At 35.2% G+C, this 27,818-nt stretch overlaps 1 long non-coding RNA gene across 2 annotated transcripts in view; it reads left to right on the forward strand.

Moving 5' to 3' along the window:
- The window catches only part of LOC143254963 (uncharacterized), a 63,330-nt gene that overhangs the window by 24,141 nt on the left and 11,371 nt on the right, over positions 1–27,818 (forward strand). For both annotated transcript variants that reach the window (XR_013030386.1, XR_013030387.1), the window contains one exon: positions 22,983–23,118. This is a non-coding gene — a long non-coding RNA (uncharacterized LOC143254963). The remainder of the gene's footprint in view (positions 1–22,982; positions 23,119–27,818) is intronic.

Consider the following 27,818-nt stretch of genomic DNA (forward strand, 5'->3'; position numbering starts at 1 on the left):
CTGGCGGGTCAACAATAACTTTATTAACTTAGCGCCAAAATCTGGGCTTCGGTTCACTGTGGCAAATAGAACAAAAAACATAACCCATTGTGTAGCCTAGCGCTAAAACAACAAAAAAAATCGATAAAAAACATTTATGTTGGTTGTAAAAACGTCCATATACTAGTTTATAATTATCATTATAAAGTAATTCCTTTGCTTGTAGAATTTTAGTAATTCGTATTATTTTTTTTCGTAACTTTCAACAATGAGGATATCCATGATATATTTTGAAACAGATATCTATAGTGATTTGCAATAATCCATAAGCGCGCACGTTTAAATTCGAGGCGGAGAGAATGTTTAATATAAATTATTTCATTTGGTGTAATCATATGGAAATAGATTTGTTAGGTTTTTTTCCTTGTAGTTTTATTTTACCGACAGTCCAATGTTTTACTGGTGACAGGACGAAGGTTTTAAAGATTTAGTTAACTAATATTCGGTGTAATGCTAGCGTCAGTTAAAGTCTGCAAGCTGTTCATCGTAAGCGACCGGCAGAACAACGTAGTTCTAACCACTCTCTCTTGTGAAGACACGCGGAAACCCCATGCTTCTTGGCTACAAGAACACGGCGACTCAAACATGTCGTCCAACGGAATTATGAGGTTCTGCGTGTAAAATACGTCGAGTTTTAAGTATATTTATTAAATAAAACAATAAACAATCGAAAAACGAACTTGGTGATGTTTTGAAAGTGTTTTTTAAGCCTCTGTAAAGTAAACTCATTAAAAATGTCAGTGTTTCTAAAATGAGTTTAAAAACTCAATGGTGGAAAATCGTAACAGTTGGTGTAATGGTACTTAGTTCAAACCACTTGATAAAACAAGTAAAACCTTCTACAGATCAATCTTCGGTATGTATGTGTTCACATACACAGATGCACTTCTCCATATTTTTTAGACATAAATTCAGAAATGTAGACAGATTTCGGTTTGGTAATAAATTTGTTGGTTCTCTGGTTGTAACCTGAATTATAGCAGAAAAAAGAAAAATACTTGTATATCAGAAAGGCGGTTTATTTAGTTATATATAATTATTTTCATTATCTGAAGTCAATCCATTTAGATGAAAATTGACAATCACATGTTTTATTATTTTTATCAACAGTACATTTGACTACAAAGTTAATAGAAACTGTAAGTTCGAGCAGTATGTTGCTAATACAGTTTCGAGTAATTTTTATATCCTTTGACATGTGTATTAATTAATACTTTTCTATATATTCAGTTAGGCTTACGGGTGAAATTGTAAAAAACTGGGTATTTTACCCCATCACAATATAAACAAACACTATTTATGCTGAGTTTTGTTAACTCAGATCAACGAGAAACAGAAACTTTTATTTCTGTCTCTCTTTATATATATATAAACGCGGATTTATTGAACAATAGTGACATCATGACAGTTTTATGTACACCTTTCAGGCATAAGTTAGATTTTATTTTTTAAATACCCTGACATGACAATGTGATAACAAGCAAGCTTAGACCTGTTGATATTTTCTAATTGGTGGCAGGCGCTCTCTGCGACAGTTGGTCACAAAGTGGCGAAGACAACAATTACAATGAAAGTTACTGTACGATTATCGAATCACAAAAATATGGTTGTATTAATTAACGTTTCGTACAGGGAAATATGTTAGAAACACAACATTGTTGAAATATCAGCGCTAGCTATACAGTGTCTGATTTCTTATATATGAGCTTACGCTTTTAAGCGCAAACTGACCTGTAGAAGGATTAAAGTCTGTACTTTAGCGTTATGACCCCCCAAACGTTTCGCTAAGTTACTGAGGAAGGTGGCTTTAAAGGAGGACAAATAGATAACCAATAGATACTATGACATTTAAATTCACAATAATGCAATGCGCTGATCAGATTTGTATATATCTTATAAGAACATCTGGTTTTTGAATTGTGTTAAAAGGACAAACGATGTTGTAACACTACATGTGACATTGGATGTATATGTTATAAAAGTTACGGAGCATTTAAAAAGTAATCTTCAAGCCTGCTGGGTGTCTTTAACTTCAGTATTAGCATTATTGTTGGAGAAAATATTTTTTTAGTGTTGGCAAACATATTAACCAACTGATAATTTGAATACTACTTGTATAATTAGACAATGTGTTTAAGTAAAAGAAAAATAAACAAAATTAAATTGCCTGTGGCTCTTTCGTTTTAACAAAAAACAACAACATGATTTATGTCTTATTAGGAAATATATTTACTTATTTAAAAACTGAACTCGTCATATAGATTTATGCTAAATACCAAGTTAATCAAGCAATTTTAATTTTAATTTACGTCGTGTAATATTCTGAGTCGATGCCAGTACAGCTTATTAATCGATCAGAAAAACAAAACAACTTTAACTAATTTTTCACAATATTTTAAAATGTGTTAGGATATAAAGCTTGCTTTGATTGGTTGCTTTGAATATGAAGACTGAATCGTATTCGTGCTGTTTTTATGAACTTTGACCCAGTTTTCAGCGTGTTATTGTTAATATAGAAAACGGAATATGCTGTAAAGGCTAAATAAGATTCCAGTTTATGCTGCAGACTGTACCATCTCACATTGGTAGTGGCGCCTCACATGTTTTAATTTTGTTGTTTTGCTATAAGCCAGTTCGCTTGTAAAAAAGAAATCATAAATTTTGACTGAGAGGGGTCGACCAATACACGGTTTGGGAGATTGACGAATAGGCGCGGGAAAAACGGACGCCCTCCTGGTTCCTCGTTATTTGCCCGGGATAAAGTGACCCAGCACGAGCTTCGTGCAACACGTGCAACGTGCTTCCCGTCAAGTGGACCGGCTGTGTGAACGTGCAGTGGTCCATTGAGTCTATCCCGACTCGGGTTGGCCCCAGAGAGAAACATTAGGCCTTCAATGACAACTACAAGATGGTAAAGAATGATCTTTAATAACATCCAAAAATTTATAGTTCTTAGAACGACTTGGAAGTTATTAGGCGTTCCTAATCATTACAGACTAGAAAGGACTACAAGGCACACGGTCTAACGATTCATGCAATTGATGTACTTAATAAATTATCCGTCTTTCTAGTAAGTCCTGTGGTAGCTGGCGGGTTCAGGCAGAAACGTAACATGAAATCAAGATAATATACACGTGCAGTATATTCAGAGAACAGCACAGTCCTATTGTTACCTACTTGCGTTCCATTCGTAACTTCAAAGTTGTCCGTTGCCTACTTAAAAAACATATATTCAAAATAATGTTTATACTTTATTTTAAAGTAATTTTTGGCTTATAACTTGTGTAACATCATTGTAACCATCTAGAGAACATAGAGTATAACAAATGTTGCTTTAATTAATGTGATATAATTTACTAAAGAAGTAACACTTAAAATATGTACTCGAAATACAGTAATGATTAAAGACGAATCGATTTGTTTTGTACACCAAAAGGCAGAAGACGAAATATCCATAGTGAATAATGATTACATTAAAACATTTGAATATCTATTGCTATTAAATGTTTTGTCTTCACTTTGCAGCTTTTTTGCTGTTTCAGTTAACACTGCGGTTTGGACCGAAACGTTAATGGCTTTCTAAAAAGATTATTTTGTCGCAGTCAGGTTATGGTAATTACCAACTCTGAAAAATATTCTGAATATTGTAGATATATTTTATTGAGAAATTGTATCCGAAAATGAAGACGATATGATTACATATCAGTTTAAAAATAAAGGAAAAACTTAGCTTACACAACTGAGCATATTTAAGTATAGAGATTTTCAATTACTCCCTTTTTACTTTCGTATGTTGGCTGAAATAATCTAAGATGTTGTTTTTTAATATTAGTATTAATGTTCTGGCTGGATGCAAAACAATTGGAGCCGAATAAAGAATCTGTTTTTTAACAATGCAATAAACTTAATGTTATTTGTTGTCTCATAGCAAATATATCTTAAGCTTTATAAGTGAAATCATCGTTGGTAGATTAGGGTCCAAATATTCGCTTGTCTTAAGTTTACTTTCTTTCCTCGAGAACACCGGAATGCAAATACATAACACTGATTTTGGTTTTTAAAAGGCACGTTCGATTATTTTGTAACTGTTTATTTGTGTAGCGGCTTAACCCTCACGATCAATATGTAATCTTCACGACAAAACCTAGGCATGGTAACGGCACGAAAAGCGCTGTGTTAAGCATATTTTTTACTGCGTTGTTTTCCCTTCATTGGCCTCAAGAAGTTGTTAAGATAAAATGTACCACATATAATAACAATGACGAAACGATAATACTATGTTCCATTTTTACATTTGCACTTATCTAATAATAACAACAACAAACAAAAATCACTTCTTGATTTTATGGTAATAAGTTGGGAAATCAACTAAATATTTAGACATAATCCAGCATTAGGCCTAGCATTTTTTATATTTTTATAAATCAACTAAATCTGTAGAAAGAAGCCAGAATTAGGTCTAGTGATTTTAACAGTACAAAAAAGTAGCAAAGATAAATGACTGGAAACATCTGCCGCTTTAGAGCCGTGCTTTGGTTAGCTAAAATTCGATTCAGTGGAAGATAACCAACGAAAGATATATAATTCAGTGGGTGGTAAAGTATTTAGATCTACTAGTCTACAACTATAAGAGTTGCTACAGGTAACGCAGCTGAGTCTAATGAAATATTCACAATTAGAGCACTTTAACATTAAGTATACATTCTTTTTAGATTTATGTCCACCATGAACACCTGTAAAACTGCCTTCGTTAAAATACATCAAACAAGCCCAGATTCGTTCCTGAAATTATCTTCAACTTCTTGATTGGGCAGTCCTTAAATTAATGAACGTTGGTATATTTTGGCCTAATTCTACTATCTGGCCAACAGTCTACTGTTAAACGCAAACCTACATAATAGGTTTTTCTGTGTTTTGCCTGCCATAGATACAAAAATTCGATTTTTAGCATTATAAGCCCTCATATTTATTGCCAAGGTAGCATGGGGGATGGTAATTTCTTACAAGGTTATTAGAAAACTAATGGTATATATAGAGAAAATAGGGTCTTTTCTTTAAAGTGGATACACATATATGAATAATTCCAGTAAATGGTTTTTATAAGGGATCTGTAATACCAGACTAAATGTTAATATTTTAAAGTAGGACGAAACTGAAATTTTGTATTGCATTACATAAAAGCAGAAGCCATTTTCTATATAATATAGAAGTGCTATTTTGTAATGAAAATTATTAATAAATTATTTTTCACTTTAAAAGCATCTGAATGACATTTGACAATAAATAGATAGTAAAGAAACAGGGCTAATACTGTTCTCTTAAACAGTATATATTGTATAATATTAATGTAGTCCTATGTTGTGTAGTTTCAGAAGATATCCTTACATGTTTATGATACTTAAAATATATTATTGAACCATGATACCAGCACATAACCATTTTCAGAGCTGGGAGTAATTAGACAAATATTACTATATTTCTTTTGTCAGGGAGGTTTATTACACTATATGATTTGATTTTATAACTCACCATGTATCAGGAAAATTACAAATTTAATAGGATATTTGAATAGATGATTCAGTCACAGTTATAACAGTAAAATATACTCAGCAGTGTTCACATGTTTCTTTCTGGAAAGGTTAGCATGACAATCAAAACATCACATCAGAGTGGTGGATGTAATTTTAGTTACTACTTTATGATGATGTAACAACATTTCATTTCTCTTGTTCCATTATTACACGACTATTTTGTGTTGTATAGGATAGTAGTATGGTTACAGATGAATATGGCATGAAGAGATAGTTCTCCATTAAATATATAACTTCTGCTATTTCACTTAAGCCTAAATGAAAGAGGCTGTAGAAACAATCGTTACATATGTATATGGTGTCTGCTCCAGTATGGGTAGCAAACTTTACTTTCTATTTCCTGCAGAAAATACACAACATTTTATACGTATATTTCCTCTTGTTATAAAAATAAAAGTGAAACGTCTTAATGATGTGTTAACTGTTTTAACTTTGCTTGTTTGTAATTAAGCACAAAGCTACACAGTGGAATATTTGTACTCTTCCCACCATTGGTATTGAAACTTGGTTTCTAAAGCTGTAAGTCAAAGACAAACCAGTGTGCCATTGGGGGCTTGTTTTAGATTATGTTCATTTAGAAAGGAAGAATATGGGTCTTCAAAAAATATAGTGACAAGATAGACAGCTTAAAGGAAAAATGCAGTCCCCAAAAGTAAACAAACAAGCTTAAATTTTGAGACATAGTGTTCAAATTATTTCCTCAAGGTACAAGTTTATATTTTGACTCTCCTAAATATTACAGCTTTCCAGATAAGTATGTTTCTTTGAGCTACCTATCTTGTTTATGTTTTTAAGATTTCTATTCCCTCTTTTTAAATTAACAACTTTTTTTTTACATGCATCATGGACATAAATCTGTATAAAGCAAAACTGTTTGAAACAATTTAGTTTAATGAAATACATAGTTGGTATATAATGTTATCTTGTGAAACAGTGACAACTTCTGGATTGGTTTCATGCAGATTGGATAGCTGTTGCTCCTGATATTATTGATACATGGTGATTGACATACCACATGTTATGTATATGTTTGTGAAGTATATAGTTACTATATTTATACCCTATATGGAGGGTCTCTAAACACTGGATTGGAAGGACTACTGAATTACATTGAAATGGTGTATGGACGGACATGTAATGTATGTTGTCTAGTATTTATATCTGTTAAAAAATGTGCAGGTGTTATGGTTTTTTTAAGTGGTTAAGCCATATACACACACACACACACACACACACACACACACACACACAGTGCACATATAAGACTGTCATAGTATAGTAGCATATTTCTTATAGCTGTTATGTTTCCTCCTCCTGCTATTGGCCATATTAAGGCTGGTCACAGTTTTGTTGCAGCTGATCAGATTTCCTCTTAGAGTGTCCTTCTGCAAGCTGGACAATGTTGAAAATTTGTCAGTTAACAATTATGAATTGATTTAATTTAGATACATTTCCTCACTCCATTTCTGATGGACTTTGGGTCATGATATCTCTATGACCCTTTTGTATTAAAACAGCCATAAACTCTGGTGGGCTGCATACTTTATCTGAAACTAAATATTTTCTGAATAAAATATACAGCTACAAAATTTCTACCTCATGTTCACCTAGGATCATCATCATTCTTGCCTCTTCTTATATTTAGCTTCAAAGATGGCTACTCCATCTGCAGTATGTATAAAGTTCACTGCAACACAGTGTTGAGTCTAATTCAACATTTACTATCAGCCATTGTCATGATTACCAATCCAGCACTTGAAACCAAGCTTAGTGATATCTTTTAAATTATGGTTAAAACTTTCTGTTGAGGGAGACAGCCTAGACATTTGTGTAACATGGTTGAAATAGATCATGCAGTGGCAAAAAAACTGTTATCCTGTCAGCAGCATCATGTCTGAAAGGGCAGGAACCATACAGATAAACAAATGATACACATAATCAATACATGAATAATGACTATAGTACATATTGTCATGTCTGCCATATAAACATTTAATTATTTATATACACAGCCTACACGCAGCTATATATGTATGCATCTTTATTAGATTATAAGGCTCCCTATAAACTACATACTACATTTTAAAATGATTACATGTAAATGGTTGTACACTCACTGTTATTTGTTACATAGTCAAACAAACTCACAAGCTACAGTGTGCAATGATGCCTTTATTACAATATGCAGAACCAAATAAAGAAATGGATGATTCATACTGTTAACCAATACCATGGTTCAGGATATGTTCTCTCATTTAGTGTAACTGTGTTAATAGAGAGTGAAGAATTGGTTATAAGAGTGGGGGTGTTTCTCATTCCATAATTAAATATTTGAAAAACACAACAACAACAAAAACTGAATATGTAAATATGCAGTATAAACATTCTGTAGAGTATGTTAAAACTCCTGCTTTACAGAATCATGGACTATGATGCTATATTCTGAAGTTTAAGTTTCAGTTATCAATTACAAATTAGTTAAATATAAATAGAATATTTCCACTGTATGCCACACATCATTTATTTGATCTACTGGCCATGATACAAACCTTATATTTTGTTTATTATACTCAAATCGTGACACAGATATTAAACATGTAGTATATCCAGTTCCTCCAACCAGGATACAAATCCTGTTTTGTGTACTATATCTCTTCCGTCCAGCCTATAAAACGAACCTTGCTTTGTGCAGTGGATTTAGTCTGCCCAGCCCATTATACAAACATTACATGGTACATTAAATCTGTGCATATTTTTCAATGTACCATACATAGCTTTGAAGGCCTCTACAATTTGACAGCTGTGTAGATTTATCATTAATTCAGGTTCTGTTGTTCTTGTGAACATATTTGGACAATCAATCCAAAATCTCCCAACTCCTTAAGGCAATTTGTGGATCAGCTTATAATGATGAAAAATAATGATAAACTGTACAAAAGAAAGTTCTTTTCTCAAATAAACTAAGTTTTAGTGACTAAAATCAGTGTTGTTTGTGAAAGAATGAAATTAAGAAAAATGTCACTTTTTCTTAAACTTTTACAGTTGATATGTAATCTAATTGTTTTGTTAGTGACTTCAGATTTACATTCTCCAAATAGATTGTTATGATATTTATGACATTACATTCTTACAGATAGGCTGGTATACAAGAATTAGCTATACATTGATTAGTTACCTTTTTAGCCATTATATGTAATGCTTTGATGGTGTATTATTTTAAAAATTTATACCAGGAAGCCAATTTTAGAGATTTATTGACTGAATATTTATTTATAAACAAGAACAACTAACTTACAGCATTTGAATAGATCAGGTCTATAATCTGTATGATATTAATGTAGTATCATTACTGAAAGAAACACACCAAAAAACAACTATTCTATGTACTGTACTAATGTAATTTCACCACTAAAACACAAGGAATTTCTATACGTACTAATGTAATCTAACCACCAAAAAAAACAACAAGAAATCTCTGCACTATACTAATGCAATCTAACCACTAAGAAACTAGGAATCTCTATACTGTACTATTATATTTTTTTGGTGGTTAGATTACATTAGTATGGTATAAAGATTTTTAATGTTTTAGTGGTGAAATTAGGAATCTCTAGTAGTGATTTGTAGTATTTGAAGTACTAGTGTATTGTCGTTAAAATCTTACTACTAAAATATATTGTTAAATAAACTTTATTTTCACAAAATTCTTGACTAACGTTTGGTATTGAACTCTTTTGGGTGACCTTAAAATTTGTATTTTTTAGTTTTTACAAATATGTAGTTGAGAACCACTAGAATAAATGTATCAGTTTAGCATGAAGTTCAAATTTTGTGTTCATTTCTATATCTGTTAGTTGAAATTCTAAAACTAATTATTAAAAAGAAGCGAAGTGAAACTGATTCGCGATGGCTTAGAATTAGAACTATGTACTAAATTTTGAGTGTATGGAATTTTTGTGTTTTTACTTTTATAGATGCAAAGTAAAATATGCTGATATTAGTTGTATTAATTAGCATTTGGTTTGAAAACAATTACAATGATAATAACAAAAGTGCATTGTTTTTAGTTCCAGAATAATTCGGTCTAGATGTATGAAAAACAGAAAAGACAAAAGAAAAACAACTAACTTCATTTATGAAGATTAAACTGAATAAAAACTGTATAACATTTATTTTAGTAACCATGGCAACGATCACTCTTATAAACTATGTCTTGTTCTTCTCGTGACTGACTAGCTGTACATCATTCGTCCAAAAATAACGTTATTAGTGAACGTGTCATTTGATGTAGCTGATATAGCACGTGTAGGGATCACGTGCTTCGCGTGAAGGTTGCCATTATTTTACTGAAAGCGCTGGAAATACTTCGGAAACGATTTGCATTTCTAAACGGAGTAGCGAATTGCAGATAATACCTGAATAATCATTTTTCACTGTCTTCCCATACATATAATACAGTACCTTGCGATACGTTACTGGTTACAGTTATTAGAGGCACACAATAAAGAAATAAATTTTTAGGTAACGTAATTGGTGCTTGGACGTCTTAACGAATTTTTCCTGAAGCTACTGTTTCATGTTGCACACTTTTAGGCGTACGTTTTGGTAAGTGGGTAGGTTTTCGTAATTTGTAGTTTATTTATTTAAACCTTAAAACACTTACGTTTATGTTTATTGTATCTAACAAAGTTTCCCAGCGTGTGTGTGTGTGTATGGAAGTCTTGATAAAGTAAATATTTGTGGGAACCAAGGGATAATCTTATCAGAATTTTGATTCTTCTATATTCAAAGGCCTTAGGCATTTTTGAGTAAATTATCTGTACTTATAAAAAGAACGGTTAAAACCGATTTTGTGTAAAGTGCAGAATTTGTAATTTTCTTTGGGTAGGGACTTGCATAGATAAATAGGTCCCAAAACTTATTCAGAGAATTCGTGGAATACCCACAGGTGTAAATGTTGTACTGTGCGTGTATGTGCTATTTTTACAACAAAGCCACATCGAGCTATCTGCTGAGTCCATCGAGGGGAATCGAACCCCTGATTTTAACCTTGTAAATCCGTAGACTTGCCGCTGTACTAGCGGGGAACGTTGTACTATGAGTTAATAATTTGTGCAGAGGTATATGTTACACATTAATTGAGGAAGATGTGGGCGTGACCTTTCCACGTGACAAACCGTAGAAACGTTGGAACTTAAGGCTTAAGATGTCAGCAAATTTAGGTTTTCGGTTGTGAACACGTATACAATATTATTTTGTGGGGTCTCGGAAAGGTCTCGTGTCACTCGTTTAATCTTATTGATGAGAATTGAGATTCTTTAGAATGACAGCCGTTGGAGATAAAAATAGAAAACAGTGTGGTTTGGTGCTTCATAGATGAGTGGAACAGTTGGGCTTTACAAAAACAAACACATCATGTCCATCATGTTGATTAGTTAAGTTTCAAGGGTTGTTTTAATAGATTTCCTTATGTGTTACTAGTTCGTGTTGTAAATAGGCATATTTGTTCAAATGATCGTTTTACGAAGAACCTGATGCTAGACGACTTAAATAATTGGTGTCATGCAGAAGCGTATAGAGATCTGCGTTCTAACTGGTCTTCTGGTTTATGTTCAATAATGGCGTCATATCCTTGGATATTCCAATTCTCAGCTCAGCAGTCTTAACTAATAAACTATATCTGGTTATCCTCACTAAGAAATAACCTGATTTACAAAAAACATAGCAACACTATAGACCTGTATTTTACTTTACTGCTAAAGTACTGTGGTCCTAACAATTATATAATCGTCCAAAAAAAACAACACAAAACCACTGCTACGTCGGGCGAGGATTTGTTATCACGTAATATCTGTGTGATAGGTGTGACTATTTTAATTTTAAAAGAACTATTTTTGGCTTACCAAACATTTCAAAGAATGAACAGTTTACAAAAAGAATTTGTTCAAGAGCCACAGTTGGTTTTCTGCCTCTGTCTGTATAGGATCAGGAACATAGTTGTGTATTTATTGTAATTGAAATTGTTAAACAAATGTTTATAATATGAAACAGTCCACAGCGTTTTACGTCAGTCTTATTCAAAAATATGTTCTTAAAAAGTGAGTATTCCATAATGAGGCGTTGTTTGGTTTCACTATCAGCGTAAACAGGAACTAATAACATTTTACTCAGGTTGGAAATAAATATTTAAAATGAGGATGAGAGAAACGTAAGTGTACAACGTTTCTCAAGTATAAATGTGCGAAAATAATCAAAATATATTTACTGGGTAGTGGAGACCTGATTGAATTATTCTGTATAAAATTTTGTTCCTGCCTGTGTGAAACTACCACAATTTCTCTCCAATCTTGGATTACAGAACGATAACAAGACAGAAAATGAAATGGTCAAATAAGTGATTTTAACCATGAATCGATAGAACGTGAAAACATACCTTTAGCGTAGTTGGACAGTCGTTGCATATTCCATAACTGTTTCTAATTTGATTTAGATTTAGGTTGGTTTTTACGATTTATAACTGTACAACGCGTACATATTTTAACGTACTGAATGCAAGTATTGTGGCAGTTCCTTCTGGTAACGTACAAAAGTAAACGGTAAATACAACAAACTGTACATTGCACAAACAACTAACTGTACACATGGAACGGCACACACCGTGGTTTAAGACAGTGGTAAAGTTACAACTAACTGTACACATGGAACGGCACACACCGTGGTTTAAGACAGTGGTAACGTTACAACTAACTGTACACATGGAACGGCACACACCGTGGTTTAAGACAGTGGTAACGTTACAACTAACTGTACACATGGAACGGCACACACCGTGGTTTAAGACAGTGGTAAAGTTACAACTAACTGTACACATACGTGGTTTAAGACAGTGGTGTTACAACTAACTGAACATGGAACGGCACACACCGTGGTTTAAGACCGTGGTTAATGTTACAACTAACTGTACACATGGAACGGCACACACCGTGGTTTAAGACAGTGGTAACGTTACAACTAACTGTACACATGGAACGGCACACACCGTGGTTTAAGACAGTGGTAACGTTACAACTAACTGTATACATGGAACGGCACACACCGTGGTTTAAGACAGTGGTAACGTTACAACTAACTGTAAACATGGAACATACACACCGTGGTTTAAGACGGTGTTAATGTTACAACTAACTGTACACATGGAACGGCACACACCGTGGTTTAAGACAGTGGTAACGTTACAACTAACTGTACACATGGAACGGCACACACCGTGGTTTAAAACAGTGTTAATGTTACAACTAACTGTACACATGGAACGGCACACACCGTGGTTTAAGACAGTGGTAATGTTACAACTAACTGTATACATGGAACGGCACACACCGTGGTTTAAGACAGTGGTAACGTTACAACTAACTGTATACATGGAACGGCACACACCGTGGTTTAAGACAGTGGTAACGTTACAACTAACTGTATACATGGAACGGCACACACCGTGGTTTAAGACAGTGGTAACGTTACAACTAACTGTATACATGGAACGGCACACACCGTGGTTTAAGACAGTGGTAACGTTACAACTAACTGTATACATGGAACGGCACACACCGTGGTTTAAGACAGTGTTAATGTTACAACTAACTGTACACATGGAACGGCACACACCGTGGTTTAAGACAGTGGTAACGTTACAACTAACTGTATACATGGAACGGCACACACCGTGGTTTAAGACAGTGGTAACGTTACAACTAACTGTATACATGGAACGGCACACACCGTGGTTTAAGACAGTGTTAATATTACAACTAACTGTACACATGGAACGGCACACACCGTGGTTTAAGACAGTGTTAATATTACAACTAACTGTACACATGGAACGGCACACACCGTGGTTTAAGACAGTGGTAACGTTACAACTAACTGTATACATTGAACGGCACACACCGTGGTTTAAGACAGTGGTTACGTTACAACGAACTGTATACATTGAACGGCACACACCGTGGTTTAAGACAGTGGTTACGTTACAACGAACTGTATACATTGAACGGCACACACCGTGGTTTAAGACAGTGGTTACGTTACAACGAACTGTATACATTGAACGGCATGTTGGTTCAACGTTTCTTAGTGTCAAAAGAAGTAACCCTAAATGTTATACCATAATAATCGTTTACTTAATTTGTCACCTAAAAACTTACATTATTACGTCTCTGCTGGAGTCAGACTACGAAGGATCATAGCGAAGTTCAAGATGGCAAGGTGTTATTTATGTTCTAATGATCTACGAGTAGCGTACTGTTAGCACGTGCGTAGCGTACGGTGTTTCTAACGGAAATTATAGGCTGTCTTTTCCGCTATCAGCATCGTTTTAAAAGTATCAGTATCCGTCCCCCACCCGAGTGTAATGTAAGAAGTTCTACCCTGGTGTCATATAATCATGACTGTTATGTATTTTTCATGTTTAGTTTTCTGTTCTTTCAAATGTGGAAATATTCTCGTGAGTTTTATTATCATTAAGTGTGTGAATTTAGCTGATAAACTGATTGTTGGCCTTCCTCGAATTCCACAACTGTATATATTGTATTCCTTCCATAGCTCAGTGATGATGTTTTGTGGGGTAAAGATTTATTTATGGTCTTATTGTAGGTTTGTTTTTATTTTATCTTTATTAAATTAATCCGTTAAGTACGACTAACTTACAACTGTTTGTTTGTTCTGAATCTCGCTCAAAGCTAGATGACAGTTATTTGCGCTAGCAATCCCTAATCTAGCAGTGTGAGTCTTGATGGAAGGCAGCTGGTGATTATCACCTACCGCCAATTCTCAGGTCACTCTTTTACCAACGAAAATTAGGATTAACTGTAACATTACAACGCCCCCACGGATGAATGGGTAAGCATGTTTTGGTGTAATGGGGATTTGAACTTGCGACCTTCAGATTGGGAATTGGGCGCTCTAACTACCTCGCCACACTGGGCCTCTAACTTACAAGCGCGGCTGAACTAACTCATAACTATGAACATAGAGCTTGAGCTAACACTAAATACTCAAACATGAAATGCTTTCTAAGCAGGTTTTATACAGTTTGTAACAAGTTGCTCTTGACAGTGAATTACTATTATTTTTAAACATTCATGGTCAACGTTCTTGGTTTTATATGTTCACATAAGTATCGAAATATTCGGTATACGTTCAGTGTCCGAGTTGCCTGCCCTATGATTTAGTGATATTTCAACCTGTAGTCTGTTTTTCAACTCGTCACGTGCCTGTTTTTCAGAGTTTAACAAGAAGCCACGCAAGAGTTGTTAGCCATTCCTAATACTAGCGCCTGGCATGGCCCAGGTAGTTAAGGCACTCTACTCACAATCTGAGGATCGCGGGTTCGAATCCCCATCGCACCAAACATGCTCGCCCTCTCAGCCGTAGGGCGTTATAACGTGACGGTCAATCCCACTATTTGTTGATAAAAGAGTAGCCCAAGAATTGACGGTGGGTGGTGATGACTTGTTGCTTACCTTCTTGTCTTACACTATTAAATTAGGGACGGCTCACGCAGATAGCCCTCGTGTAGTTTTGCGCGAAATTCAAAACAAACCGTAATTCTAAACGGACAAACTGGCGGGAAGGCAGTTAAGTCAACGGCACCCATCACCAACTTTTCTTGGATTATTCTAATTGAATAGTGGGATAAGACCGTTATTCTCGTACGGCTTCATAGTGTAGAGTGAGATTTTACGACGACGGGACACGAACCAAAACATTCAGATTGACAATCCGACAAGGTAACACTAGACTGATCATCATTTATAGTAACTTAAGAAATAAGGTTGTGTAAGGTAGACACTGAAGAATATATATAAAGACGTGTTTACAACGTCTTCAAATACGTGATTTTAAACGTTTAAAATATCTGTGGATATCACGAGCGACATCTTTTTAAAAGTCTAACATTTTCGAGATATGGTAAAATGTTTATCGATATTAGGAGTTCCTTCGTTTCTAAAGTTTTTGGACAATTCTTTATACCATAACGTTGTTATTTGAGTAAAATAATACGTTCTTTTCGTCGTCTCGAATATCATGTCAAAAACTGTCCCCTGGGTAAAGACATCCTTAGCTGTGTGAGGTTCAAAGCCCACAAGAAACAGACGACTTTAACTTAAATACTTTAGTCCTATAAAAGGAAGGTAACAGAAAGTAACTGACGACCTTCAGTCTTCAATAACAGTATGACAGTTTAAAATCTTCCCGGTAATAATAACGAATACAGTTCACAAGTTATACACAGGATGTAACGCGTCCTTTCTGCTCCTACCTCTCTCTTTCTATGAGTATAGCTGTTAGTTGTTACATCTGTATATTACCTATCAAACAAATACATACAATTGTTTGTTTTGGAATTTCGCACAAAGCTACTCGAGAGCTATCTGTGCTAGCCGTCCCTAATTTAGCAGTGTAAGACTAGAGGGAAGGCAGCTAGTCATCACCACCCACCGCCAACTCTTGGGCTACCAAATACATACAAATGAAATTTCATGAGATAATTTTAAGCTGTATATCAGTTTTTAAAATGTCCCTAATTTAAATTTAATTTTCAAACTTACCTACTGTGACGTTGTGTGCATTATGAGAAGACATACTAGAGAATATTAATGAAGTGTTATAACTAGTGGATTAAATATCACAACTGTGAAACTTTAATATTTTAAAAGTTCACTTTAACTCTTGTTTTCTGGAGTAAACACCTTTCTGTTGCGTTAGTTTACTTCTGACAGAAGAAATATTACTTAGGTTTACTTGGAAGTGAAGTTTGTGATCGACTTCAATAAAAACATTCGTTTCTCTCGTAGTTTAACATTCAAGCCAGTGAAGCACAGCCTGTTGTTCGGGGATTTTTGTGATGTTAAATCACAAATAGAAGAATGTTTTTTGTAAGTGTCTCGTCAGGGCCAGTAAAAGAAGAAAAGTGTTTTAAAGTTATTGGTGTATCTTGTTACTGGTGATACCATAAAAAGGAATGAGAGACACATTTAAGGTTTGTTTCCCTTATTATTTGCTGTTTCATGCAAAGTTATTGTTAAATGTTAATCATAGTGATTGATCAAAGAGATTATATTAAGGGTATGAGATATAGTGTACCCTTATTTTGTGATATTTACGGAGGTCTTGCTAAGAGTTCCAATTCGGGAATGCGGTGATGGTTTGCGACAGTAAAACAAATAACCCTAACTACACGAGAACCTCTGTGCCTTCAAAAAAAGGGAATCCTAACCCTAAGAGAATTAATCGTTGTGTACGTGGTATTAACTTCGTGTATAATCTTACACCTTTCTCGCCTCTTCGCTTAGGAGCATCGTTGCAACAATAGTGCTACTGTTAGAGAAGTAATTATAAATTTACTTGTTAATGACGGGTGCGTTCGTTTAAAAAATACATGTCGTTCAACATAGTGAACCGAGAAAAGCCACACCTACTTGAAGCAGTAGTCTGATTTACTGTTCTGTTCTACGAGGTGGCGTTTTATTGGCACGAAGGAAAGTAGCTACCTGGGCCAGGCTAGAATTTTACAAACCTGAAAATCTTCCGCATAGTTTTTTTTTTTTTTTTGAGAGTATAATACCAACAAAATCTGTGCCAAGTAGCATTAGCTAAATACATAAAATTTCCCTATTTGACTGTGTGTATTTATTTAAATACCAGCTAGATGAGGTTAAAACAACAAAACAATATAACCATCAAAGATTTATTAAAGTCCTTGCTTACAAATGTTTATTTTTCACAGGGTTGTCCAATACACGTTACTTGTCTTTGTAATACGTTGGTTTGTTTCGGAATTTCGTAAAGAGCTATACGAAGGTTATCCGCGCGTAGCCGTCATTAATTTTGAACTGACGGAGAAAGCAGCTGGATAACAGCACCGAATTGCGAATCCCATGGTTGGTCAGCGAACTATTCACGAGATTACAATGTTAAAATTGGGGGTTCGATTCCTTGCGGTTGCCAGAGCGCAGACAAGCTAGTGTGTGAGGCTTTGGGTTAAAATAAAACAATAATGGGATTTGACCGTCATTTTTATAATGCACTCATGGCCCCATATTGTGGTGGGAGATTTTACAATAATGGGTCGCCAACGTAGAATCCTCGGATTAAAAAGCCTGGGCACACTTACCATTATGGCTACGCCCAAACCACTATAGATTGAAGTTAATGGTACACTACTGTACGGTGTTACATATTAAGAAAACTTCAGCAGCGTTTCGTGTACTCTAGTTAACATTTTTACTCTTCTATGTGATCCTAAGAATGACTAGTGGAATACGCGATAACACCCTTCCAAAAACAAACACAGACAAACATACAATCAGCTTTTTAAACATACTTCTAATATGTTTATACACCAGTTGCTTGTGGGTCTATAACTTTGTTATTTACAGAGACCCTAATAACATAACATTAGTATTACATGTAATCACGCCAATTACTCCTACAGTTTCCTCTCTAATTTATATAGAAAAACAAAAGTACCAGTCCCCAGTGACAGGAAAAATGTAAGTCAATCTATCAATTTCAATTATTTTACGCACTTTAAAATGGTTAATTGTGTCGCATTATTGGTTTCATTAAAGTCAAAGCTCTGAGCTAATTATATCCCCCACCATGAAAAGTAATTGTTGAGCATTTCGTTCATGTTAAGAGCAGTACAACAATAACATGCCGTAAATCTGCACTTTTATCCTATCTGAAGTTACGTAACATGATAGTGTAATTAATTACCAACAACGCAGTGTAGAATATATTTATGGTGAAATAAAGTTTGTTATTAATATTATTTATACCTCTTCACCTGTAATTTCAAAAATTAAAATTTGTTTCAGTTCACTCTAATCTTAGCTATATTCCTTCACCAGGTGGAAGTAAACCTTTCCACTGCAAATGTTGCTTAGTCTGTATTTCTCTATGTGACCTTTCGAACTGTAGTAGGCAAACTTTGAGTAATCCTATTTATATTTTATAGCAGGAACATTGAATAATCCTGTTTGTTTGATTTCTAGAACATGTTTATAAGTATTAGTGTCAAGACAACTGCGAGAAAAGTTTGAATCTCTTATTAGTGCCATCAAGTTTTGAACACAACGTCAACCCTACTTTTTATATCAGAATGTATCTAAATATTGACGTCAAACCAACTGAATGTGTCCTTGTATTTCACATTAGTATTTTGAACCAATTAAAAGAAGGTGAAAGAACAGCAGCTTTTAAAACGGATGGTTTGTTACTATTTTCTTGAAATTCGGCAGTAGAGGGAGCTGCATGATTCCACTTGTGTACAATTATCTATCTATCCATCTTGACGTTGTCTTTCTTATTAACAATTCATAACTCTCCGTGACCCTAGTGAATCTCCCAAGTGGTTTCTGCTATTGATTGATTAGATTCATTGTTCTTGTTACTTATCGCATGACGTCAGGGATGGTGCTTATCAGAAACCAGTTCCTCGTGCACCTGGTGTTAGTTTGCACGTAACTCCAGAATCCAGATGTTTCACAGGAAAGAGTTTTTACCTTAGCATAAACTTCACATTTAACGATAGTAATTTTCATCAATCGTGAAATAAACAAAATAGAAAATTATGTAGTTATTTTTTATTTCCTTTTCTGTCTGAAAAGATTGAATAATTTGCTTTTTTCCCAGTGAACGGTTGGACAATATACAATATTTATGAACAATATGAAGTGTACCATCTGTATTCCCATTCAAGACTACAAAGAACGCTTTGTATTGTAGTATTTGTTATGAGGTGAAACAACGTGGAATAAGGACAGCTTAAAATGTTGTTATTGTTCCAACAAATGGTTTAGAGAACCGACAGGAGATTCTGTTAAGAACATTTAAAACGAGAAACTCTTTTTTAAGTTAGTTTATCATTCAACTATTCCTTACGCTTTGTTTGTTTGTTTTGAATTTTGTGCAAAGCTATACGAGGGCTATTTGCGCTAGCCGTCTCTAATTTAGCAGTGTAAGACTAGAGGGAAGGCAGCTAGTCATCACCACCCACCGCCGACTCTTGGGCGACTCTTTTACCAACGAATAGTAGGATTGACCATCACATTGTAACGGCTGAAAGGGTGAGCATGTTTGGTGTGACGGGGATTCGAACCCACGACCCTCGGATTACGAGTGGAGTGCCTTAACCCACTGGGCTATGGCGGGCTGTATTACTTATGCCCAAATTAGTATTTGTATTCATAGTTTCCAGTTTTACGGTATTTTGTATTGGTTGAATGTATATCAACATTCAGTATTTATTGTCATAACTTTACGTGTTACGACTTATAACCGTGTAGACAAGGACAAGTTATAGGGTCTATAATCGCCTATCGTATTAACTGTCTACAGGCAAAATTGGTCATTTACAAAATGTTTATCGCCTAACAAAGATTTAACTCGGTCACTTTTATAAATAAAGGCACCACCTTCTGTGTGAAATATAATCCAAATACTTAAATAAATTCTACGTGAACCTTTTCTCAACTTCCCTCCATTTTGTCGCATGCCCAAAAATTTTGGTAATTATCAAAAAAATGTTTTATGCTTTTGACGCAGTAGTTGTAGGTTTGAATGATACACATAGTATTAACACTAACCAGTTCACGTCGTTCAAAAGTAATCAGTTCACACTGCTTTCGCCGGCATGGCCACCAGGTGGCTAAGGTACTCGACTCATAATCTGAGGGTCACGGGTTCGAATTCCCATCACACCAAACATGCTCGCCCTTAAAGCCGTGGGGGCGTTATAATGTAACGGTCAATCCCACTATTCGTTGGTAGAAGAGTTGCCCAAGAGTTGGCGATGGGTGGTGATGACTAGCTGCCTTCCCTCTAGTCTTACACTGCTAAATTAGGGATAGCTAGCGCAGATAGCCCTCGTGCAGTTTTGCGCGAAATTCCAAACAAACAAAACCACATTGTTCTTGTAGACTGAACCTACCGACTTTTACTGGTATTTCTCTCGAAATAACCTTTTGGTTTCAATGCTTAACAGTCATCAGAATGCACTTGAATTACACTTTAACATGAAGACATTAAAATATAGCGAAAACATTAAATATTTTGACTTTATTACAGGCTTGGCATGGCTAGTTAGGTGAGGTGCTAGGCTCGCAGTTTACGGGTCATGCGTATTAAACCCCGTCCCATTAAACATTCTCGCTCTTTCAACTCTGGAGGCATTATAAAGTTACGGTCAAACACACTATTCGTTGGCAAAGACGAGCTGCCTTCCCTCCCGTCTTTCATTATTAAATTAGAGACGGCTAGTGCACATAGTTCTGTCGTAACTGTGTACATCCTCAAATAGTAACGTTGCTTTTCACAGTGATAAGTTCAAGTCTTTCGTCTTCTGTTTGTGTTCCAGGGTTAAAAATCATTAGTATATTATTGTCGTTTTTTCTATATATTTTTAAATCCTTTAATAGAAAAGTTTCTCATATTCGTGTATTTCATCAGAATTTGGTTTATAATTGTTGTCTCGGCCGTTTTATAGGACACACTTGAACCTCTAAGTTTAATACAGCCTACATGTTGATAAGGTTAAAAATAATATATCAGTGGATTAATTTAATTATCCATTCATAACGTTTGTTACAATGTTGGCCTAACTTTAAAGAATTAGTTTAAACGGTAAACTTATGATATTTTAATTTATCTACATTTATTGGTTGAAGTTTAACCAATAACCTACCAAACAACTTGTACGTAATATCTAAATGTTACAAAAGATATATACATATAAAAAATTTTAACCGAAAATAAATATTTTATTCAATTTAAAAGAATAAAAACTGAGACACTCCTAGGTTCGAACCCCTGATTTTACTGGTTGAACTAAATGACTTAAGTGTCAGCCCACGACTCCACGTTCACTGATAAGAACTTTATCAGATTTTCGTAGGTTGTGCTACTCAGTTTGGAAGCTAAAGGATACATTTATCTTTGTGTGTGAGCGTGTCCTATTAACTGTGATTCTTTTAAAATTCTTATTTGTGTGTTATTTTCCGTGACTTAGATACCTGTTCTAACTGACGAGCTCTGGATAAGTCATGATACAACACTTAACTACTTATATTTGTCCGTATTTTATAATGACCAACAGGATGATCAAAGGTTTTGGCAGTGTTGGGATGACAGCGAGTGTTAACCATTTGGAAGAGCGAACGATCTTGGTTTTAAGTCCGATGAGATGAATTTTACATTAATCTATTACTATGGTCATATTACCGTACAGCCGGTTTTATTCGCTTATGTGGAATATTTTGTTGTAAAAGCGAAGCTTCACAATGGCATGTCGGTATTTTGCCTAATATGGGTATCGAAACCCGAGTTTTAGCGTTATAACTTTCGGACTTGAAATTGTTAAAGCGAAATCGTGCGGTTTGAAATAAAAGGTGTTTAGTGTCAATTAGAGCTTTTATGGATGACTTGCCAGAATGGTTGGATGACTTGTCAGAATGGTTGGATAGTGCGTATGATAGTTGGATCAAATCTTAATAAACCACTGGCTTCTAAAAGCCAAGTATATATATGTCTTGAAAACAATTCCAGAAGCAGGAAGAGTTGGTAAAATACATGGTCATAACTAACACCGGTACTGACATACAGTTAAAACTATATGACAGTTTTATCCAACAAACAGTTGTCTAAATCCGCATGATACGAAAACGGTTTCACAGACAGATAAAATATAATTCACGTTTGTTTGTTTTTTCGTTTAGCGTTATACACTCACACCGTATGCTTGTAAACACAATTAAAATGGTTGCCACCTTCCTCTTGTAAATAGTGTTGGAATTCTAAAGTTTTAAGATTAAAGTGTCCAAGGAAGGATAGGTTTAGCTCTCTACCAAATTAAATTCTAGACCCTTCCTCGCTACACACACACTCAAATAGGCTTGAATTTATTGGTTCCAGTTTTTATCACGTGATTTAAAAGAAAAAAAAGAATTCAATTGCAGTAGTACATTTATTGATTCATCACAATAAATACAAGATGTCGTCCGTTGCTGGGGAACACTTGAAATGTATAAAACCTGTTTAACACATCCTGTGCATCCATATGTCAACCCCTTACATATAACTGTGCCCATTTTCTCATTACAAAGGAGTTCGATATTGTTTTTTACCTAATGCTTTCATTTCCCTGACAATTTATTTGTGTTTTATTTAAAGTGGGAAACTCTTCGTGTATATATATAACTCGTACCTTTACTGTGTGGATTTTTTATTAAATCCATAATTAATATTAATAGAAGTAAATATTGCGTTATAATGTCATATTTGCTTTAGGTGAAATATCTGTTCTTCAACAACAACAAAACTTCCCGGTTGTGATGCAAGCTTGCTGCCTCAACCCCAACATGATTGGAAAGTAGAAAGGCCAACCCTGTGATAAGCAAGGAACGATTATCATAATGTAATTTAGGTATGTTTAAACTTGATTTATGTGTAATGAATGCATTGTCAAAACAGCACACCAACACGATTCCTGTTTCTTTCAGTGTGACTGGTATCATGCAAAGTACTTTAGGTAACAACAATAAAAGTAAAGCTTGAGACATGTTAACGTATCATCATTGTTGGCACATTGCCAAATCGAAGGACTTAAAGAAATAAAAAAATAAATTATTGTTCTCACCGTTAACTGGAAGACTAAAAATATCACGTGCTAATAATAATCACTATTGGACTACAGACTCCATCTGATAAAGAAGTAAACTGTAAATATAAAAACAGCTTCCACTGTTGTATTAGACATACCTATATTAAGTAACAGCTGCTTTATATTCGTACAGTAAGTACTTCGCCACTTTTATTAAACTATGTACTTTGAGGAGACTTCTGATAAGTAGGCTTAATTTACTCTTCTAGTATGGGTTTTAGTCTCAAACTAAGGCAGCTTATAACAAATATTAAAAAACATAGAATACCGTCCACTGTGCATCTTTCGTTAGCATTATGAGCAATGAGATATTCAAATGGCGAGTATATGGTATACCAATCACTGCAAACTATAATAGATGTACTTAAACGCACGAAACGATGCTCTGTTTTTGTCTCCGGGAGTCATATCGTTCGGGTGGTGTCAGACAACCCACTTTTATTTGTTTGAAACTATCAGGTCATCCCATAAGTATTGTACAAAAATTTAATACAAAAGGTGCATCATCATTTCTGACTTTGTAGAAGGTTTTAATGACTAAATTATTTAGTAGGACGTGTACAAAAATGTTCAGACAAATAAACACACTCCACTCCACTTTTTCAGATCATTAATCAAATAAACCCTTATGAAGATGGATGTGTCTGAGGAGCACATTAGGCGTGTAATGCTTTATGAGTTTAAAAAAGGCAATAGCGCAGCAGAAACTACACGAAACATTCAAAGTGTTTATAATGTGGAGTCTCTCAATGAAAGAAAATGTCGAAGGTGGTTTCAGAAGCTCAGATCAGGTGACTACAGCTTAAGTGATGCGCCACGTTCAGGTCGTCCTGTTGAGTTTAATGATGACTTGTTGCTGACTTCATTTTATAAAGATTGTGCTGTAACAGTTGAAGAACTAGCACAGAAACCAGCCTTAGAGCAAGAGTGGACATTTGCACTTCTCTGAACTCTCGTGAACGTAACTCACCTTTCTTGGGCAGGCTAATGACTGGATATGAAAAACTGATATATTATAAAAATGTTAAGCGCCGCAGACAATGGCTCAGTGCAGATAAACTGGCTAAAGCACAGCCCAAAATGGACCTCCATCCTAAGAAAGTCTTGTTAAGCGTTTCGTGGGATTTGTTGGTGTGGTCCACTTTGAGTTGCTGCCACTCATTTTAACGATTATATCAGACTTCTACTACCAATAGTTAGAGCACTTAAATGTTGCACTTAAAGAAACGAGGCCTGTTGTGTTACACCAGGATAATGCACGGCCCCATACAGCAAGGATCACATCTGCAAAGATTGAAGGGCTAGTATGGGAAAACACTTCCACATCCTCCTTATTCTCCAGACCTTGCTCCATCTGATTATCATCTATTCCGAAGTTTGCAGAACTATCTTGATGGAAAAGAGCTTGGAACGCATGAAGATGTTAAAACTACCCTCTCTACATTCTTTCCCTCCAAACCACAAGAATTTTATAGAAGTGGCATTTAGGAGCTTATTAATCATTGGTAGGAAGTAATTAATAATAATGGAACATACATTATTGATTAAATAACATTAAAAGTGTTCGAAATCTTTTACCTTTCTCCGAACCTAAAATCGGGCATTACACAAGGAATGACGTGGTACACCAGAATATGATCATGGGCGCCCGCAGGAGGGAAATAAGAGGGAGCATTTGACCATTTACATTTCATAAAAAAACTGCACGTATTATGGTGTAAACTTAATTGTGATTAAAGTAAATAATTTTAGTAATTTCATTATGTTTTTGTTTTTATGCAGAAAGCTACACCAAGAGCTATCTGTGCTCTGCCCACCACGGGTATCAAAACCCTGTTTCTAACAGTATAAATCCGCAGACATACCGCTGTACCACTGGGAGACCTTAAAACTGTAAATTTGCTTTTGAGTTTAAACATGTATGTTCTTTAAGTCTGACTTACACTGTAAAAGCTGATCCCCTTACATACATGTTTTGCTCCCCCCCGTAATATTTCTGTGGGGCTCATAACTATGACTGAAACACAAAATACAAGGATGTCTCTACGTTTTCATACATTACTAGTTATTTGTAAGTTGATTAAATATAATCATGAGAAGAAATACAAAATTAATGTCAGTTGCTATTGGGTTTTAGAGTTCTAATACAGCGGTTAACTGGGTTGAAAATCTTTATTGTCGCGTATTTTCCACGCCCCCGTTCTTTCCTCCCTCCCAATGGCTCAGCAGCAGGTCTGGACACTTATAATTTGGATTTCCAAATATTAAAAATGTAAATTCTTCCAGATGTAGTCCAGTTGTTAAAGGAAATTAAAAAGTTTAGTGTTAGTTGAGAAGACTTGTGATACCAGGCCTATTTTTTTACAGTAAAATGACGCGTATCTGAATCTTAATAACACGGTGGCGTTACCAACACCTGCTTTGTAGATGGGAATGGGTCGCTTTCAGCACACGCTATCCAGTAACAAGAAAAACGAAATGGCGGCTCTCTATTGGTGGTCAGCCAACAAAGGGGGTTTTGGAGTGCAGAAAAGCAAGACAAAGAAACCTTATACAAGTCTTACATACGCTAAAAACTTAATACAAACCACTCTTAAGGCTAACTGTATGGTATGTCTTCAACTACTGTGTGTATTTCTTATACTTCTCTATCCACAATTTAGCAAGCGACCCCGACATCATTACAATCTCAGACGCACCTGCTGTGAGGAATTTCTGAATCAACTATTACTCTTGGTGTTTATATTGATTTTGTGTTCCAAGAGTTAATTTCACTTTATAAAAACAATTTTCCAGGTTTTCGCTCACTGAGGACTATTTTCTTCATCAGTCTGAGACCACTTATACTGATAAGATAGTTAAGGATCTTCGTTCTGAGATTCTGACTCTCCAAACCACGCTTCAGCAGACCAAAGGTTCATTAGAATCTCGACAATGACATTTGACCATATGCTCGTTAAGTGGCCCATTTTTCTTGTAAATGTAGTCACTAATTTAGAAGTTTCAGTTTAACACCTTTAATTATTATCTTATTAACGGGATTAGGAAATAACTTCATCATAACTGGAGAGTTATTTTTCGTGACCACAATCTGCAGGTGAGAGGTCTTGCTTCCGGTTGGTTTTGGGAGTACTTCCGGAACCAGTTGCTGTCCATGGTTCACATGAAAGGCCTCCTTTTTTACAAATTCTTACTCCATTGGTTGTGCATCGTTTACCAAATATAGCCTTCCTCAGAAAGTGCTGGACATAGATCTTTCTTAAATCAAAACGTAACGTCATTATGCTGCTGAGTTGTGATAAAATCGAAATAAACCAATTATTTGGATGCCATTTGCAAATTGTTTTTATAAAGCACAATTACTCTTCCTTATCCAAATCAGCCTATATAACAAGGATGTAATTACTTCAGCAGAAGGATAGCTTGCTCTAATGTGAAAAGGAATGACGTTCTCTAGCACTAATAAATGTAAAAAAATAGATTCTACCAACAAGTCGAAAATATATTTTACAGCGAAAGGGTACATCTCTAAGTTTAAACAATGCGCAACTGGGACCTCAACAGCACTGAATGTGGCCTTTGATTACCAAATAAGTAACCTTTGAATGAATCACGGTAGGCAACTGTTAACTACGGGTCAGTTACACTTTCGTTAAAATATGGAATAGTTTTATTTGTGTAGAGGTTCCAAAAACTCGCGTGCGGGGCCCGGCGTCGCCAGATAGTTAGGGTGCGCGACTCGTAGTCTCAGGGTCACCGATTCGAATCTCCATCCCACGAAACATGCTCTTCCTTTCAGCAATGGGGCGTTAATAATATTGGTAAAAAGAGTAGTCAAAGAGTTGGAAATGGGTGGTGATTTCTCGCTACCTTCCCTTTAGTCTTTCGCTGATAGTGCAGATAGCCCTCGTTTTGCTTTGCGCGAAATTCACACAACCATCAAACATACGCTTGACATGTTAAATGCGTTTTCTTTGTTAAAACATTCCAACGAAATATGCTTGACCCCATCAATAGATCAGGACCAACAGTCATGATTTATGTTTCAGAATTTAAAATCATATAAATCGTTTGTGAAAAATTCACACCATTAGGTTGTTATTTGTAAAAATCTGATGTGCAAAATTGTTCACAACCACACTGGAGGAACACAGCCTTTTCCATGTTATCAACTGTAATTATCTTTTACTACTCCACAAGTTAAATCAGAATAATAGAAGGTCACGTGACCACCTATCAACAAATGCAGAACGTATAACCAAGGTCGTTCATGATTGGGGAGGAGGAAATTTCTGTTGTCAACATCGTTTCAGTGGTAGTTTCGTAATTGTCTTGTTGCATGTTACATTTTACAAGTGCTCCACACATTAAATTGACACTTCTTTCTCCATGTAACTAAAAACGTATGTGTCATACGTTTTGCAGAATACGTGATACACATTCTGTTCCTCTGCGACACCTAC

The sequence above is a fragment of the Tachypleus tridentatus genome, chromosome 7 (assembly GCF_004210375.1).
Source record: "Tachypleus tridentatus isolate NWPU-2018 chromosome 7, ASM421037v1, whole genome shotgun sequence".
NCBI classification, from domain to species: Eukaryota; Metazoa; Arthropoda; class Merostomata; order Xiphosura; family Limulidae; genus Tachypleus; species Tachypleus tridentatus.